This window comes from Nycticebus coucang, chromosome 14, assembly GCF_027406575.1.
Source record: "Nycticebus coucang isolate mNycCou1 chromosome 14, mNycCou1.pri, whole genome shotgun sequence".
Taxonomy (NCBI): domain Eukaryota; kingdom Metazoa; phylum Chordata; class Mammalia; order Primates; family Lorisidae; genus Nycticebus; species Nycticebus coucang.
Window position 1 is genome coordinate 82,372,646 of NC_069793.1, and position 19,147 is coordinate 82,391,792.

Sequence of the window (19,147 nt, forward strand, 5' to 3'; positions counted from 1 at the left end):
AGCATTCAAAAAAGAATTTTACGTGTACAAGGGTGAGTTCAACAGGAAGGAACTTAAACTTTTTGAATTATCAAAGAAATTTGACTTTATCCATATGTGTATGTATGTATGTGTGTACACACACACACACATACATGTAGTTTCTACGTCATTTTTGTTGTTGTTGTAGCTATGTTTTCATTAGATGAGTTTGCTATATAGTGGCAAGTATTATTTGAGGTGGTTCAGTAGGGATGTGGTGGGTCAGAATGGAGAGAATTATTATTTAGTGATAAAGATAACATTAATTTTAAAGAGGAGATTATATAAATTTCCACACATCCTAGAATTGAAGCAGATTGAATTCCCTGGGAAGGATTGTTTAGGTAGCTTGAGGAGTAGAGGAATTGAAAAACGTCTGGTTTAGTGACTGTTGCTATAGTGGTTTCAGCATGTGTTTGGAACTGAAGTCAGATTATAGTGGGGTGGCGAATGAATGAATGGGATGTGGGAATGAATAGGTTTCACATTTGCACTCCTCTTTTTTTCAGGAAGAGGGCTTCAAGAGGAGAATTAAAGAAGAATAGCAAGAGGGAAAGCTCAGGGGTTGAAAAGCAGTGAATCTGAGGCCGGGCACAGTAGGTTCATGCTCCTAATCCTATCACTTTGAAAGGCTGAGGTGGTAGGATTGCTTGAGCTCGGGAATTTGAGACCAGCCTGAGCAAGAGTGAGACCCCAGCTCTACTAAAAATTGAAAAATTAGCTGGGCATCATGACAGGCTATTTGGGAGGGTGAGGCAGAAGGATTACTTGAACCTAGGAGTTTGCAATTGTTGTGAGCTAGGCTGATGCCAATGGCACTATAGAGTGGGGAACAGAGTGACACTCTGTCTCAAAGAACCGAAGAGAAAGAACCCCTCGCACCCCAGGGAATCCCATGTATATAATAGCTTCTTCCATTTCTTTCCTTATTGTTTGAGGTATCCTATCATCCAGAGCTGAATGCAGATCTGACCTTAATATAATATATATGATAGTTCTTTTGATATAATTTTCAGTAATGGATTGTAAGATTATCAAGTCAAAAACATTTAAAAGGCAAAATCACAATTGAACTTAAAGTCTGTAGAGCTAATGAGAGCATATAAGGCATGGCTTACCCTAGATTGTCTCAAATTAAAGCACTCCCCCTTCTTTGTAAAGTCTTTTTCATAAAATTACAAATGTGGACATAATTCATTCTACGCGTGTGAGTTTGTTAACCTATTTAACATTGCTAACATGACAGCATTCTGTAATGGTATGTCCTCATGACATTTGGAATCCTTCATTTCCTGTTATTTTTTCAGTGATTGCTGAATATAGTATTTGTTACTCATTATGAAAATACAGAATGAAGAAATATCTGATTATTGCCATTTTTAAAATGCCCTGCCACAATCTTGGAAACTTATTGATTAGATTTTCTTTGCTTTTTAAGCAGGGTGATTGAAGTATAATTTACATACCATAAATTATACTCATTGAAAGTATATTTTAAAGCACATTTATAGAGTTGTACAGCCATCATCAAATCCACTTTTAGGATATTTCTGTCACCCTTAGAACTATCTATTGCTATCACTTTCCACTGCTACTCCAAGCCTCAGGTAGCTACTTAGACTTTTGTCTCTTATTCCGTTTCCACCCTATGTGGATGGATTGTACTACAGTTCTGACATTAATTACCTTCAACTAGCATCATACTATAGCATCAAACCTATCATACTCCATAGGTTTAAGGTGCAGCCCTTCCAGAAGACTGGTTTCCTTCAGATGCCAGCCACTGTCTCCGGGGAGACTGGCACTTTCGATGGCTGACCATAAATTGGGAGATTTCTACAGTTCCCTTGGGGTCAATAATACACTAGAGTGACTCGCAGCACTCATTAAAAATGTTACAGTTTCATTATAAAGGGTACAAATAGGACAAAGTCTGGAAAGCACCTGATTGCAGAGCTCCCACACCTCCCTGACTGGACTGTATATCACCTCCTCTGCAGGCTGGTGTGTTCACCAGTCAAAAGGCTCCTCCAAGCCTTCATGTTCAGAGTTTTTCTTAGGATTTCATTATGTAGGTGTGATTGATTCATTACCCACAGGAATGCATTCAAATTCCAGTCCCTTTCCTGTCCCTGGAGGTTTGGTTAGCCCAGAGTTACCATCCTCTGCTTGCGTGTTTGGTTTTCCTGGTGACCATCCCCTTCCTGAAGTTGTCATCTTGAGCCTCCTCATTAGCATAACAAAGATACTACTGTGTCTCAGGAAATCCAATGATTTTTGAAGCTCTGTGCTAGAGACAAAGTCCAGATGTATTTTTTTATTATACCACAATATATAGACTTGCTTTTTCTGAAAATTTTATATGCATGGAATTATAAAATATGTGCCTTCTTATGACTAATTTCATTGCCTTAACATGTATTAGAGGTCCATTTATATCAATATTTCCCCCCCTTTTAATGGCTGAATAGTATTTCCCTGGATAGATAGATAACATTTGTTTATCCGTTATCCAGGTAATAGACATTTAGATTATTTTCAGCTATTATGAATAGTACTTCTGTGATTATTTGCATAGAAGTCTTTGTGTTGCCATGTGTTTTAATTTCTCATGAGTTGATGCCTAGGAATTGCTAAGCCATAGACTAACTTGAAAAAAAAGTAGCTGTTCTAATTTACATTCCCACTGGCAAGGAATAAAGATTTCCATTTATTAACATCCTTGCCAATGTTTGGTATTATCAGTCTTTTTGATTATAGTCATTCTAGAAATGTACAGTACTATCTTATTTTAGCTGTAATTTGCTTTTCTGTAATGATAAATGAGGTTGGGCCTTTTTTTCATGGTGTTTATTGGTCATTTGTATATATTTTGTGAAATGTGTATAAAATGCCCAGTTTTTCATTTTACTCAGTCTTATTACTGAGTTATAGGAGGCGATTTTTAAAAAATTCTAATTCTAAATACAACTCTTTTATCAAATATAGGTGTTGAAAATATATATTTTTTTAAAAACAGCCTGAGGATTGTTTTTCCATTTTCTAAGATGTAGAAAGCCCCATCTATCTGTCTCTCCCATGGGTCACAACTGAAAACTCTGGGCAGAGTCTATAGAGGTCCAGAAGAGCAAATGCTTGCGAGAGGGTTGGAAGGAGATCAAAACCGGAGGTGTGACCTGGTGGCAGGTTTCCTGGATTTTTCTCCCTTTATCTCCCAGCTTAGGCTTTACGGCATCCCTATTCTTGGTCTGTAGAGTGAGTCAAGATAGAAAAAGCTCCAAGAAAAACCCTTTCTCACTTTGTTTATGATCAGAAAACTTGAAAGAAGGCCCCTACATGAAGAAAACTGTGTAGAAAATCACTGTTTTCTTTTTGTATTTTGGTTTTTGTTTTACTTTTCTGATGAGACCCCAGGTGGTCCTCACTCATTAGGGTGTCCTGCAGTGGTCGAGGTGGTGACAATGGCAGCTATGCTATCACCTAAACTCTGAAAGGTAATGTTTTTATTTGACCAGAGAAACTGGATAAAGGGGCCCTATTGTCCAAAGAGTAGGGGGTGACTATCTGTTACTTTTCACTTCCTTTTTTTTCTTATCATTTCACCCCTGAGGCAGACGTGGTTGTAGGAACCATATGACTGTGTGTGGAGGCAGAATTGAATTAAGAACAAGAGGAAGAAAGTAGAGAAAAAGATGACCTAAATCATCCCTGAGCTGAACATGTGTGAACTTACTCAAGGAGACAAAATAAATGGTTTGAAAACTGAACCCTCCTGGTGTTGTCCCAGATTGGCCTTTAGGGGATGCTTATGAATAGCATTGAAAAGATTTGGGAAATTGAGTTGACAGGGAAATCATAGCCTGGAGAATGTGAGTTGAGATTTGTGGTTTGAACCTAGCAGGGTTGATTGCCAACAACAGCATTAAAAATAAAAACAAAAGCAGATCAATTCTCCAGAGGACCGAGAGCCTGTAACATCATCAAGAGTGTCGTAACACAATATTTAGTCTCTAGGATACTCAGTTATTTGGCATACCAACAACCAGGGAAAAACTATTGTAGGAATTGACAAATGTCCTAGAGATGACCTACCTAAAGGAATTATGAGGCAGAGTTTTTGCAACATCTATTATGAATCTGCTACATTTTGAAATGAGTAGAAAGATTGAAGTTCTCATCAAAGAAATAGAAAGTATCAAAATAACAATTGAAATTTTAGGATAGAAAAAGTAACTTAAGTTTATTAAATATTAATTAAAAATTTACTAGATGAATTCAGTGGAAAAATAGAAATGATAGAAGAAAGATTAAAGGAAGTTAAAGAAAGATCCATAGAAACTGTACTCTCTGCACAGTAAAGGGAAATAGACTGATTAAAGGAGCAGAGTGTAGGGATCTGTGGGGCAACTGAAGAGGTCTAACTTTTGTGTCATAAGAGACCCAGAGGAGAGGACAAGCAGATTGGTTTAGAAAAAGTATTTGAAGAAATAATGGCTGGACACTTCCACCTTTGGTGGAAGACATTCATTTCAGACTTATAAAGGTCAGTAAACTCCAAAATGCTAAATAGAATATGGTTCCATTTGTATGATACTCTCCAAGAGCAAAAGCGTTAGGGATGGAAACAGATCAGTGGTTCCCAGTGAAGGGAGGGACAGAACAAGAGGATATTTGGGGTGACAAAGCTTCTGTATCATGGTAGTGAGTACATACAGAGTGGTACACCATAGAGTAAATTGTATTATAGGAGAATGAAGAAGTAATTCTTACAACACTCTGGTTCCTATAATTCCTCCTGGACTACTGAAGATTAAGGAGCACAATTAAGGAGACCAGTTCTGTAGATTCTCTTAGGAGAATTGAATCATTGTTGTATTTCTATATGATATTAAAATATTCAATTTCCTTTTGAACGAGGATGGGAATTTTTTTAAAAGAGAGAAATGGGAGTAATAAATCATAATATTCTTAAATGTCAGAAAAAAAATGGAAAAGCGTTTGCCAAAAATAAAAATAGGCAAAAAGTGGAAGCCTAATGAACACATGTATATGTGAAAAAAAAAAAAAATTCAATATTTTTGTGTGTAGTGCTATTAAACAGTTATACCAAGGTCTGTTTTATTGTCTTTCCATGCAAACTTTAGTACTTTTATTTGCTGAAAGGAATTGTATTAATATGTTTTTATTTTCTCTTAATAATAGATATAAATAGTGTACATTGTGTGATCTACATGCTATTTTTTTTGAAAAATCCTGTATTTTTAAAAAAGATAAGAAAAAGAAACCAAAATGTTGTTTTAAGTTATGCTTATTGTTCCTTGCTCAGACTTATGATATTGGTTCTCTGATGTATTATAGGTTGTTGAATGTAAGCTGTAATAATTTCATATACTTGCTATAATAAGATGATTTAAATGATAACATCTTACTAAATTTTTATGAGCTGTAGATGATGAGAAGTGAGTGTTTGTGGGCAGGAATTTGAAAGTCCTTAGATTGCCAATACCTGGAGATACAGCAGATATTTCTGTTTGCTTTTCTTCTTTTGCAGTTTTTGATATTAAAATAATTGACTTTAAAGTTAATATGATGAGGATGTCTGAAGGTATTTTCTATCAGTCACTAGTTATTATTTTAATGGAAGATCAGATTTGCTTTAGGAAATATTTTTTCTTTAGAATATTATCCTATTTTTAAACTGTGTTTTGGATACAGGTGAATGAGTAATGACAAGGAAGTTATAGTTGTTGCTTTCACAGATCTCACTTTTAAAAATGTTTCATTTGTGTTTCTTTCTATTTTTCTCTTGAATATTTACAGTTAAATATTTTAAATGTGATTTTTTCTGTATTAAATAGCTTATTTTCATATAGAATGTAAGTAAAATTATTATTTGGTCTTAACTACGGTATTACATGGAATCATGGAGTTTCTCCTTCTTTTTTAGTTATTGTTTGGGATTCATTGAGAGCACAAAGAATTAGGTTACACTGATTGCGGTTGTTAGGTAAAATCTGTCTTATAATTGGTTTTTCTCCCCCGCTGGAAATACTTCCTAATCGACTTTGTGTAATTTCATCAAGAAATACATACTATCTGGCTGGTTGGCTTTGTTTGTGCGTCTTGTTAGCTGTCATTGATGACTGTTACCTATCATGAATTACATTTATTAAACTTTAAAAGTAAAGATATTCTTTATCATTCTTATCAGTTAGAATACTTGTTTGTGTAAAAGAAAACTTTCCTTTGTCAACTATTTGGTTGCCTTTCATATGGGAAAGATAGGATAAAGTCTTAATTTTTCTTCCTTTATTTAACAGTATTCAAAGTGATGGATTGGCTTCTTAAAATTCTTAAAAAATGAATAATGAAGTTTTTTAAAGAATTATTACAGATTTAAACGTATTTTGTGTGTTCTGATCCATTGTATTTTCCTTCTTGATTGTCAAATTGTCTCTTTGGTCAGCGGAAATTCTACAAATTAGCTTCTGAATCTTTTTGATAAACGCTGGTATCATTCTGGTATGATGAGCTATTCTAAGTTTGTCTTGTACATTTCTAGGCTCTAGCTGGAATCAATCATTTCCCTAAAAATCTCTGGTTAATTTATGAAAGGATTTTCAATTTACAAAATGCTTCATTCTTATTTATTTATTTAATTTTTTTTGTTTGTTTGTTTTTGAGGCAGAGTCTCACTATGTCACCCTGGGTAGAGTGCAGTGGATCACAGCTCATAGCAACCTCAAAATCTTGGGAGTAAGTGATTCTCTTAAGAGTAGCTAGGACTACAGGCAAATGCTTCATTCTTTTTTTTTTTGTTTGTTTTTTTCCAAGAAACAAAGATAAACTTTATAGAAGTATAGAAGTATTCATGGCTTGTATTTTTTTTTTTTTTATTGTTGGGGATTTATTGAGGGTACAAGAAACCAGGTTACACTGATTGCATTTGTCAGGCAAAGTCCCTCTTACAATTGTGTCTTGCCCCCAAAAGGTGTGGCAAACACCAAGGCCCCACCTCCCTCCCTCCTTACCTCTCTCTGCTCTTTCTTTCCCCACCCCTCCCTCCTTCTTTCTGTCTCTGCTCTCCTCTTCCTCCACCCCTACTATGTCCTTAATTGTTATTAATTGTCCTCATATCAAAATTGAGTATATAGGATTCATGCTTCTCCATCTTGTTATGCTTTACTAAGAATAAATGTGTTCCACGTCCATCCAAGTTAATACAAAGGCTGTAAATTCTCCATTTTTTTAATGGCTGAATAGTATTCCACAGTGTACATATACCACAGCTTGTCAATCCATTCCTGGGTTGGTGGGCATTTAGGCTGTTTCCACATTTTGGCAATTGTAAATTGAGCTGCAATAAACAGTCTAGTGCAAGTGTCATTATTATAAAAGGATTTTTTTTCCCTTCGGGGTAGATGCCCTGTAATGGGATTGCAGGATCAAATGGGAGGTCTAGTTTGAGTTCTTTGAGAGTTCTCCATACTTCCTTCCAAAAAGGTTGTATTAGTTTGCAGTCCCACCAGCAGTGTAAAAGTGTTCCTTTCTCTCCACATCCATGACAACATGTGCAGTTCTGAGATTTTGTGATATGGGTCATTCTCACTGACGTTAGATGGTATCTCAGGGTGGTTTTGATTTGCATTTCTCTAATAAATAGGGATGATGAGCATTTTTCTCTAATAAATAGGGATGATGAGCATTTGTTCATATGTTTGTTAGCCATTCATCTGTCTTCTTTAGGAAAGGTTCTATTCATGTCTCTTGCCCATTGATATATGGGATTGTTGGCTTTTTTCATGTGGATTAATTTGAATTCTCTATAAATCCTAGTTATCAAGCTTTTGTCTGGTTCAAAATATGCAAATATGCTTTCCCATTGTGTAGGTTGTCTATTTGCTTTGGTTGTTGTCTCCTTGGCTGTACAGAAGCTTTTCAGTTTAATGAAGTCCCATTTGTTTATTTTTGTTGTTGTTGCAATTGCCATGGCAGTCTTCTTCATGAAGTCTTTCCCCAGGCCAATATCTTCCAGTGTTTTTCCTATGCTTTCTTTGAGGATCCTTATTGTTTCATGCCTTAAATTTAAGTCCTTTATCCATCTTGAATTAATTTTTGTGGGTGGAGAAAGGTGTGGGTCCAGTTTTAGTCTTTTACCTGTGGATATCCAGTTCTCCCAGCACCATTTATTGAATAGGGAGTCTTTCCCCCAAGGTATGTTCTTCAAGCTGCCAGGAGTAAGCATCAGTTGACCTACAGGGACAAATCCATCAGGGTGATTGTAGACTTCTCTAATGAAACTTTCCAAGCAAGAAGACAATGGTCATCTACCTTTAATCTACTTAAACATAGAACAATTTTCACCCCAGAATTCTATATCCTGCTAAGTTAAGCTTTAAAATTGATATAGAAATCAAATCATTTATTTTGTCTTGACTTTGGATAGGTTCATCACAATGTGTCTGGAGAAGCTCAGAGTTGAGGTGACCTGGGGTCTGATATCCCTCTAAAAGGAGTATGTCAGAATCTTTGGTGATATTTGGGAAATTTTCATTTATAATATTCTGTACTATGGCTTCCATTCCTCTGGGGCATTCTTCTTCCCCTTCTGGGATAGCTATAACTCATATGTTTGAATGCTTCATAAAGTCCCATAATTCTGTCAGTAAACATTCTGCTTTCTCTCTCTTCTTTTCTGCCTCTTCAACTATCTGTGTTATCTCAAGAGCTTTGTCCTCTACCTCTGAGATTCTTTCTTCTGCATGGTTTAATCTATTGCTGATACTTCCTATTGCATCTTTAAGTTCCTTAATTGCTTCAGTTCCTTCAGCTCTGCTATATCCTTTCTATATTCTTCATATCGTTCATGTCTTATTTGATTCTATTTTTGGATTTCCTTTTGGTTATTTTCTACTTTATCAGCAGTTTTCTTCATTGTTTCCATCATTTCCTTCATTGTTTTCATCATCTGTATTCTAAATTCCCTTTCTGTTATTTCTAACATTTTTCTATAGGTGGAATCCTCTGTAGTAGCTACCTCATGGTCCTTTGTGGGGGTTGCTCTGGACTGGTTTTTCATGTTGCCAGGATTTTTCTGCTGGTTCTTCCTCATGAGTGATTTCTTTTATCTGTTTCCTTGCCCTTATTTTCCTTTCACTTCCTCTTGCTCCCTAAGTTTCCACGCCTGTGGACTAGGGTTTCGATGAGTTCTTTTGGTATAAGACCAGAAGGACGAGAGGGTTGAAGAGCAAGAATGGAAAAAAGAAAGAGAGAAAAAAAAAAAAAAAAAGGAAAAGAAAAGAGAAGAAAAGAAAAAAAGAGAAAGGAAAGGGGGTGGGTAAAATGGAATATTGACAAAAAGAAGAGAGGCACAGAAAGTGGGAGACAGAGCAATATAGGTGTACAGTAGGGTACTTTGACCCAACCTTAAAATCCCCCAACCTCTGGGGGGTGTTGGGTAGGGTGGTTCCCTTGAGGTTAGCAGCTCTTTGCTAGCCTGTTTGTACACAGTACCCCACCTCGACCAAGTAGAGAGGAAAGACAAAAATGCTATAAATCAAACCAAAACAAGCAAACAGAAAACTTTACAGGATAAAATTGGAGGAAAAACCAAATAGGGGCAGAAACACTAGCAAAAATAAAGTTCTATTGCTGAAGAAGGTAACAATGGGAAATTATATTTAAAATAGAAAAATGAAGAAAGAAAAGAAAGAAAAAAGAGAAAGAAAAATCTATAGGGAAAATGTTGAAATTAAAAAACAAAACAACAATAACAATAACAAAAAAACCAAAACATAAAAACAACAAAACCAAAAACAAAGCAGTAACTTTGGAGGCTGAGGCAAGAGAATCGCTTAAGCACTCTACCGAGGGCCATAAAGTGAGACTCTGTCTCTACAAAAAAAAAAAAGCAGTATATATATCTTGCTGAATATTATCTGGGCAATAGGTGATCTTCTGGGCTATGAGATGTTAATCACAATGCTGGTACAGCTGTAGGAGATGGAGGCTGGAGACCTCTGCTGATTTCTCAAACCCCGCAGGTTGGAGAACCTAAATCTCTCCTCAGCCATCTTAAAAGGCACTTTAAACTGCTAACCTTGGCTAAGCAGAAGCTTTCCCAGAAAAGCACTTGTCGCTCGTCTCTGCTGAAGTGGCCATTCACTTACCCAGTGTGCCAAAACTTGTCTTACTCTGCTCCTGAGGGTTAAGGCTGCGAGGCATCTCAGTCCCCTCCTTTAGGCTGCTCAGTCACTAGATCACTAGCTGCCACCCTATTCTTGTTTGTTTCCATTTTTACAATGCAATATATTCTTTCTGTGATTGTATGAAGTAGAGAAATAAAATTTAAAAAGCAATAAATTCTGTTATTGGATTGGTATCATGATTTTTAAACACTTACGATATAGGACTGTTTCCTCTAATATACCAGCTATATTCATGACTTCCCTCACACTCCTTCCCTTCCAGAAATTCCAGGCATTCACAGACATTTCTTAATTCTCATAGAAATGTTAAGAGTTTGTACAGTGGGGCGGCTCCTGTGGCTCAGTGAGTAGGGCGCGAACCCCATATACCGAGGGTGGCCGGTTCAAACCCAGCCCCAGCCAAACTGCAACAAAAAAATAGCTGGGTGTTGTGGCGGGTGCCTGTAGTCCCAGCTGCTTGAGAGGCTGAGGCAAGAGAATCACCTAAGCCCAGGAGTTGGAGGTTGCTGTGAGCCCTGTGACGTCGTGGCACTCTACGGAGGGCAGTAAAGTGAGACTCTGTCTCTACAAAAAAAGAAAGAGTTTGTATAGTGATAAGGATGGCAGAAGGAACATCTTGTCATGGGCATTGTCTCCATGATGACTTTTTTTGGCAAAAATATTTATAGGCTGAGAAGTATGCATTTTGAATGTGCTATTATAGTGGATTTTTAAAAAATTCAGAAAGGCCAAAGATAGAGCAGCAAATACAAAATCAGCATTTTTCTTTTTAAATCAATGATACAGAACAAGAAACTGCTATTGTGATACTTTTGGAATCCACTTATTTCTAAAAAAAAGTCTTGCAACATCATGTATTTCATAATTTTGTAAGACAGGACCAAAATTGATCTACTTTTCAAGTTTTTTCTTGTTTGTTTACAGGTTTTCTCCAGATTTCAGAGCTCTTACTCCTCCCTGATAAACATAATCACTGCCTTTGTGGAGTACTCTCACTAATTCTAGTTTGTTTTTGGATACTGTTTGTGAGGATTATTTTAGAAAGAGTTTTTAATGAGAAGTGAACAAAATTTTCCTGTGTTTATGCTTTTTTGATGATATTTTAATAATTGGATAATGTGAAACTTCAAAATATTTAGAAACCTTTTGAATTTCGAAGATTTTTCTAAAAAATGGTAACTGTAGATACTTGTTTGGAGGCACTATGAGATACAGTTACCTTAAAAAAAAAACAAGGCTCGCACCTAAGGCTCAAGTGGATAAGGTGCCAGCCACATACTCCTGAGCTGGCGGGTTCAAATCCAGCCTGGGCCTGCTAAACAATAATGACAGCTGCAGCCGAAAAATAGCTGAGCATTGTGGTGGTGCCCGTAGTCCCAGCTACTTGGGAGGCAGAGGCTGGAGAATTGCTTGAGCCCAAGAGTTGGTGGTTGCTGTGAGCTGTGATGCCACAGCACTCTGTCCAGGGTGACAACTTGAGGCTCTGTCTCAAAACAAACAAAACAACAACAACAACAACAACAAAACAAGCTTTGAAGAGTTGGGTGAAGCATACGGATTTAACATAAAGAAGTACAAAATTAATATTAAGAAGCTTCCTGAGGGTTACCAGTATGACAGGATCGGAGCAGAAGATCTTTGGGGAGTAATCCAGGACAGAAAGGTAGCAGCAAATAGATATCATCTTTATTTTCTATTGAGGTCTAGATTAAAGAAGCAATTAATTTCTTTTTTTTAATAGTATTTCTTTTCTTGTCTTTCTTTTGAGACAGAGTCTTACTATGTTGCCCTTGGTAAAGTGCTGTCGCATCACAGCTCACAGCAACCTCTAACTCTTGGACTTAAACAATTCTCTTGCCTCAGCCTCTGAAGTAGCTGGGACTACGGGTACCCTCCACAATGCCCGGCTATTTTTTTTTGGTGCAGTTATCATTGTTGTTTAGCAGGCCTGGGCCAGGTTCGAACCTGCCACCCTCAGTGTATGTGGCTAGTGCCCTAACCACTGAGCTATGGGCGCTGAGCCTTTATAGTATTTCTTGATGTATACTTAAATTGAATAATATATGCACAGGTAATATATTTATATTATTTATTTTCTTTGTGCATTTTTAGTTTTCAGATAATATAATTTAACCACTACTTTTATTTTATTTGGTTAATTAACTATAAAATTGTTATATTGGGCGGCACCTATGGCTCAGTTGATAGGGTGCCGGCCCCATATACTGAAGGTGGCGAGTTCGAACCCAGCCCTGGCCAACTGCAACAAAAAAATAGCTGTGCGTTGTGGCGGGCACCTGTAGTCCCAGCTGCTCGGGAGGCTGAGGCAAGAAAATCACCTAAGCCCAGGAGTTGGAGGTTGCTATGAGCTGTGACCCTATGGCACTCTACTGAGGGTGATGAAGTGAGACTCTTTCTCTCCAAAAAAAAAAAACAAAACATTGTTATATTCTGTCATTCACAGATTTGTAAGATACCTTTTCAGGAATCTTCTAAAATGGCTCTTGCACATAGCTGTTGAAAGAAGACTTAATTCCGGGCGGCGCCTGTGGCTCAGTGAGTAGGGCGCCAGCCCCATATGCCGAGGGTGGTGGGTTCAAACCCAGCCCCGGCCAAACTGCAACCAAAAAATAGCCGGGCGTTGTGGCGGGCGCCTGTAGTCCCAGCTGCTCGGGAGGCTGAGGCAAGAGAATCGCGTAAGCCCAAGAGTTAAGAGGTTGCTGTGAGCTGTGTGACGCCACGGCACTCTACCTGAGGGCAGTACAGTGAGACTCGGTCTCTACAAAAAAAAAAAAAAAAGAAAGAAGACTTAATTCCTTGCAGACTGGTCAGAGGAGACTTTTGTTCCTTACTGTGTTGACCTCTCCATAGGTTTGCGTGAACATCCTACAGCGTGTCAGCCAGCTTCCCCAGAGTGAGCATTCTAAGGGAGAACATGGAAGGAGCCGCAATGTCTTTTGTGTTTTGATACCAGAAGTCACCCCCCCCCCCCAGTTCTGTCATAGGCTACTCCTTGAAGTGATTTTACTAAGTAGAACCAACAATTAAGGGGAGAGGAATTATGTTGTACATTTGCAAGGGAGGAGTAAAGAATTTGTGGGATGTATTTAAAACCAGTACAATCACGGTATGTGATTTTAGAAAAAATTTCCTATTAGAGTCTATTATTTGGGACTTTTACAACAATATTAGTAACTGAAGTGGGTGTCTTTCTTTTTGATGAAATTGTTTCTAAGCTTGGGATTAGTGCTATACTCATTTTACACAACTAACTTGGTGGTTTTTCTTATTTTAATGTTTTTGGAATAGTTTCAAGTAGCATTTCATTCTCCTGAGAAATCTGGGCCTGGAGCATTTTTCTTGGAAGCTCTATTACAACTTTTTCTGTTTCTTTTATAATTGATTTATGTAAACTTCTGTCTCTCTTGTACCTAGTTCAGTCTTTTTTAAAAAATAAAATGTAAAAGCAAATTTGTACCTAGAAGACCATATCTTTTGTTTTTGTGCTATTAAGTCAATGGGAATGACAATGAAATTACATGTTTATATATATTATGTATATATAATTTTGTATATCAAAAATTTATCAGTTTTTTTAAAGAGAGGTAAACTTTTCTTATACTTGCTTATATTTTAACCTGTAGTTGAAGGCATTGCTAACTAGATCAAGAGTTTTTTAAAAAAATACATATATACTTTTTTTTTTTTTTTTGAGATAGAATCTCAAGCTGTCACCCTGGGTAGAGTGCTGTGACATCACAGTTCACAGCAACCTCAAACTCTTGGGCTTAAGCAGTTCTCTTGCCTCAGCCTCCCAAGTAGCTGGGACTACAGGTGCTCGCCACAACGCTGGGCTATTTTTTGGTTGTAGTTGTCATTATTGTTTTAGGTGGCTCGGGCCAGGTTTGAACCCGCCAGCCTCAGCGTATGTGGCTGGCACCCTACCGACTGAGCTACAGGCACCATCACATATCTACTTTTGTAATGTGTGTGCTACTTAAAGATGTCAGCCATCATATCACATATACATAAGAGTGATAAGCTTTATTCCATGTAATTTGATACAGTGATTTGAATTTTTGTTGCTTGAGATCTATTCTCATTTATCAAGTATGGCTTGAATTCACTTCTTTATGAAAGCAGTTTGCAGACTTATAAGCATGTATGATTATATGTTTGGGTGTGCTATTTTTAATAAATATTATGGTTGTCAGGTATTCATTCTTTGGTATTCATTTCTTTTTCCGATTAAATATTATAGTCCATCATTAAGTTACAATTGGGTGGTATACAGCTGTGGAGAAGACCTGGGACCTACTCTTGAGTAATATGTGTCTGGTAGATTCTGAACTAAGATCTGATTCAAGAAATATTTAGAAGTCTAAAAATTCTGGAGAAATTTATAGACTCCCTTTATCTATAGTTCCCTTGAGATCGAGTTTTAGATTATTAAATAATAGCCTCTGCTAATTTTTAATCCCTTTTCCTTCTATATACAAGTTTTTTAGGTTCTTATATTTTATTTTCCTGTTCATTTTTCCATAGCACTAAATATTAATGGGATTCCAGGTAACTTAATTATTGCTCAGTACTCGGGAATAATTGTTAAGCTTTTGATTTTGCAGCTATGTCATTAAGGGTATATGAGTTTTTTAATGATGTATAATCAGAAATAGAGGATAAAAAACTTAGTTTTCTTTTTATTTGTTTTGATCGGCTTAAACTCAAGTCTTAAGTGTCCACTAGTGTGGAGAATCACGTATTATACTTGTTTGAATTTTTAATGTGTGTAGGATCCTGCCAGGGCATAGTAGATGGACAATTAATTTCTATGTGATTTGTGTGCATTGAAGAATTCTTGTGGAATATGGTAAAGCATTTTTGTGGTAAGGCACAGTCTTGTTAATTTTGCTTTTTTTCACTTACTGGCAGGAAGATTAATGAAATTATGACATTCATGCTTATTCTTTAAAATCTCCACAAAATGTTTTGAATAAGCTAAATACATTGAAAAGAGTTTGCTCCTTTGTGATTTTTAAGCCTTTTTAATGGTTTTTACTTCCATTTAATTTAATGAAAAAGGAACTCTGGCTTCACACAAAAGGCAACATTTTTCCTGCTCAAGTTAAAAAAAATTGATAAATGTAGATCTTTGTTGAGTGACATGTTGAGAAAGCTCCTAATTCTTGCACATATTATTAAAATCAACAACATACCACCACAAGACAATTGGCAGCTGTGGTTGAACTTAGAAAGTGCTATCCCCCATGCTAAAGTCTGCAGTATCTTGGTGTAACCAATTGTATACTATTCTGCAAATAGTAAAAACATCTCTCAAATCCTTTACTAGGCCAAGACTTTTGAAATTCTCTCCTATTAGAGTGTGTCAGGTCTTCTTTATTACTGCTTTTATAGTTTAGTTTTCTCTACATTTTTAAATTCTACTTTCTTAAAGAACAATAATACCTGTTCATACACACACACACATATGTGCGTGTCTGGGTGTATTTATGTAAAGTGGGAAACACCCATAAAACTCTGGCTAAAATTCTTGCCTGTTTTTCTAATCAACTATATTGAGCAAGATTCTCTTGTCTATCATACTCTGTAAGCCCTCCAGAGTTGTCTTAGAAGACACTCATTACTGTGAGTATGGAAATAAAGAAACCAGGAAAAACTAACCCAGTGTACTTAAGAGCTCTCATTGAAGTTGATGTTGGATATTGTTTTTTAGAAAATTGTTAAATTTCTGAATACTATTTCCTAAGTTTAGCTTTTGCATAAAATCATAAATAGATGCATTTGTATCTTATTAAAGTGGTACATGTAAATGAGGTCGACAGTTTAATTTGCAATCTCATCCTAGAAAAAGTGCTGCATACCTCATTGCTGAATATCACTATGGTCACCTTCAATATGCTCCCCTTGGGAAGCCAGGCATTGATGCCAGTGCCTAGTCTACGGTTCAAAGCAATCTTGGAACTCTTTTTTTCCAATGGTCATCAGAGCTATCATCGTATGAGATTGGACAATTAGGTTTGTGAACTGATCCTAGAAAAGTGCTCATAACTCATTGTAGGATATCACTGTGGTTACCTTTAAAGTACTCCCTTTGGGAAGCTTTGTGCTGATGCCATCACCTAGTCCACACTTCAAAGCAAAGAACAAAACAAAAAAGTTAATAAGAGTAATTTCTGAGCTGAAAACATCTAATGCCTGAGGTTTTTCTGGGTCACTTCTTTTTATTCCTTCCCTTCCCTTTCTTCTCCTATTTTCTTTTCATGCTTTTTTTTTTTTTTACATTTTCCCCTCCCTCCCTCTTCCCTTTCTTTCTTCCTGTTCTTTCCCACCTCCCTCCCTCCCTCTCTTGCCCAGGCTCACAGCACTGTCAAACTTCTGGGTTCAGGCAATGCTCCTGTCTTTCTTAGTCTCCCAAGCAGCTGGGATTACAGGTGTGCTACAGGGTGCCTGTAGTCCCAGCTACTTGGGAAGCTGAGGCCCAGCTAACTTTTGTATTTTTAGTAGAAATGGGGTCTTGCTCTAACTCAGGCTGGTCTCGACTTCCTGGTTTCAAGCAACCCTACTTATTTTATTCAGCCTCCCAGAGTGCTGCTAGGATTTCAGGCATGTGCCAGTGAGCCTGGCCTCTTCCTTCCTTTCTCCCTTCCCTCTCTTTCTCCCTTCCCTCCCTTCCGACAGGATCTTGCTACCTATCCATGGCTAGAGTGAAATAGTGTCATCATAGCTCTCTGCAACCTCTAACATCCTGGGTTTAAGTGATTCTCCAGCCCAGCGTCTGAGATAATAAACATGTGCCATCACAACTGGCTGATATTTCTATTTTTTTGTAGAAACGAGTGTCTTGCTTTTGCTCAGGCTGGTCTCAAATTCCTATCCTCAAGTGATCCTCCCACCTCGGCCTCCTAAAGTGCTAGGATTACTGGCAGAGCCACCACACTGGCTTTCTTTTCATGGTTTGTTTATCTGTTTCTTTCTTCCTTCTCCTTTTTTCTCTCTCCTTCTCAAATTTCTTTCTCTTTTTTTCCTTCCCTTTTTAGCAATAAATGAACAAATGATTGAGCACCAATCATATAGAGGCCAGGTGGTAGGGATGGGTATAACCAATAGAAACAAGAGTGTAAAAAGATGCTTAGACTTGAAGAACATTTGCCTGAGTTCCTGATTTTATAAACTCATTCAACAAATATGGAGTGTCTAATATGTTCTCTCCCTTTTTTTTTTTTGCCAAGTACTGGGGATTTTCTTGCTCTGAAGAGAATCATAATTTAAATCTATTGAGAGCAATAATAGTATTGTGTGCAAAATAGTATGGGAATATAGAGACAGGAGCATATTAGCCTTTGAAAATATCGTTTATGCTATAATTTGAAAGCATAATGCGGAAACTTCTTTTACTATGAACATTTACCTAAGTTAATATTAGACATTATGAATTTTAAGCCTACATTTCGGAATGCCCAACCCTAATGCTGCCCCATCTATCAGAGCAAAATCAAAGGCAGTAAGTATTCTAAGGATGAATTTAGAAGTTGAAATTATTTAAAGATTTAAAAGCCAAAACACATTTAGTCTTTTATCTGGTCTTCCCAATTCTTACATTTTGTAATGTAGCAAAGTATATATTATTCTGTGCTACATTTTATACAAAATTAAAAACATGATTTTTACCTTCAAGGTATTTACCGAATTGCCCTGTAGGGTGTCTATAATTTGTAGAGATATTCTCAGGTATGTTACATTATTTACACTTAACCCTTTATAATTGACCACCTGCCTACGTTGACCACCTCCTTAAGTTGACCTAATTTTCTTAGACCAGACATGTACCACATGTAAATATCAGTGTAGTAGGTCTGGCTCCTTATGTTGACCACCTCTGTCTGTTGCTAGTTTGTTATGGTCCCGTGGGTGGTCAACTTACAGATGTTCTACTGTGTTTAGTATAGCCTCTGTCTCACAAATAAAACATTCCCTCCCTTTCTCTCTCTCTTTCAGGAAGTGGACTTGAAAACAATCAGTTTTCAAGTGTAGAAAATTTTGTCTTGTTGATATGATTTGTTTAGGAATTTCCTTATTATAGGAAAATTATTTGTTTAAGTGCTCTGTAGTGTGAATATCAAGTATTAAATTATATTATTATATGGAAAAATGCAAAAAATACTGTTTAAAATTCGTAGGGTATATGAAGATTAATAAGTCATCATTCCTTTTCCCTGGGGATCTTAATTATAGTTGAATACTAAAAGTATTTAAGAAATTCTAATGCAAAGCAGACCATGCAATAATGGATTAGCTTCTAGGTTTTGGGACAAAGTGATAAATTTAATTGTGTTTATTCTAAACTTCATGTTTCCCTGGTACATTGGGATTTGGAATGGAAAAAGAACAAAAGAAGCCTGAGAGTTTTAATAAATTTATTTTTCTGGAAGGTACATAGGAGTGTACTAGAGGGCAAAGTTTAAAAGTTCAGACCAGAGTTTGGGAAGATGTTAAATGCCTTGTAGTAATTCATAATTAGTGACACAAAGAAGGGAACTAATGCTAATTGTACTAAAACATTTGTATGTTATAATAGATTGCTCTAGTAATTTCTTTTAGATTGATGAATATATTTCTGGATATTCTGCTTTTTGTTGCCATGACAGAGCAAATAGCATATTATGTCTTTCACTCCAAAGTCTTTGGGCTCAGTGTGGGTGTTCAAGAGAAGGAAATTAATATTGGTATTAATATCCTCTATTAATAATTTTATAATGCAATTCTCTGTATGATCAATCATAAGAATATTTTAAAACATTTATGACATGAATGGCCAATACTGAAAAAATAAGAAAACATTTCAGTCAAAGAGAAATTACTGGGTGGGGAAATAGATGTAAATCTTAGCCAAGCTCTGA

The 19,147-nt window shown here is 36.6% G+C and overlaps 1 protein-coding gene across 3 annotated transcripts in view; it reads left to right on the forward strand.

Annotated features, from left to right (window-relative positions):
• Positions 1 to 19,147, forward strand: part of TMEM135 (transmembrane protein 135) — a 278,178-nt gene that overhangs the window by 134,311 nt on the left and 124,720 nt on the right. The gene's annotated exons all lie outside the window — the stretch shown is intronic.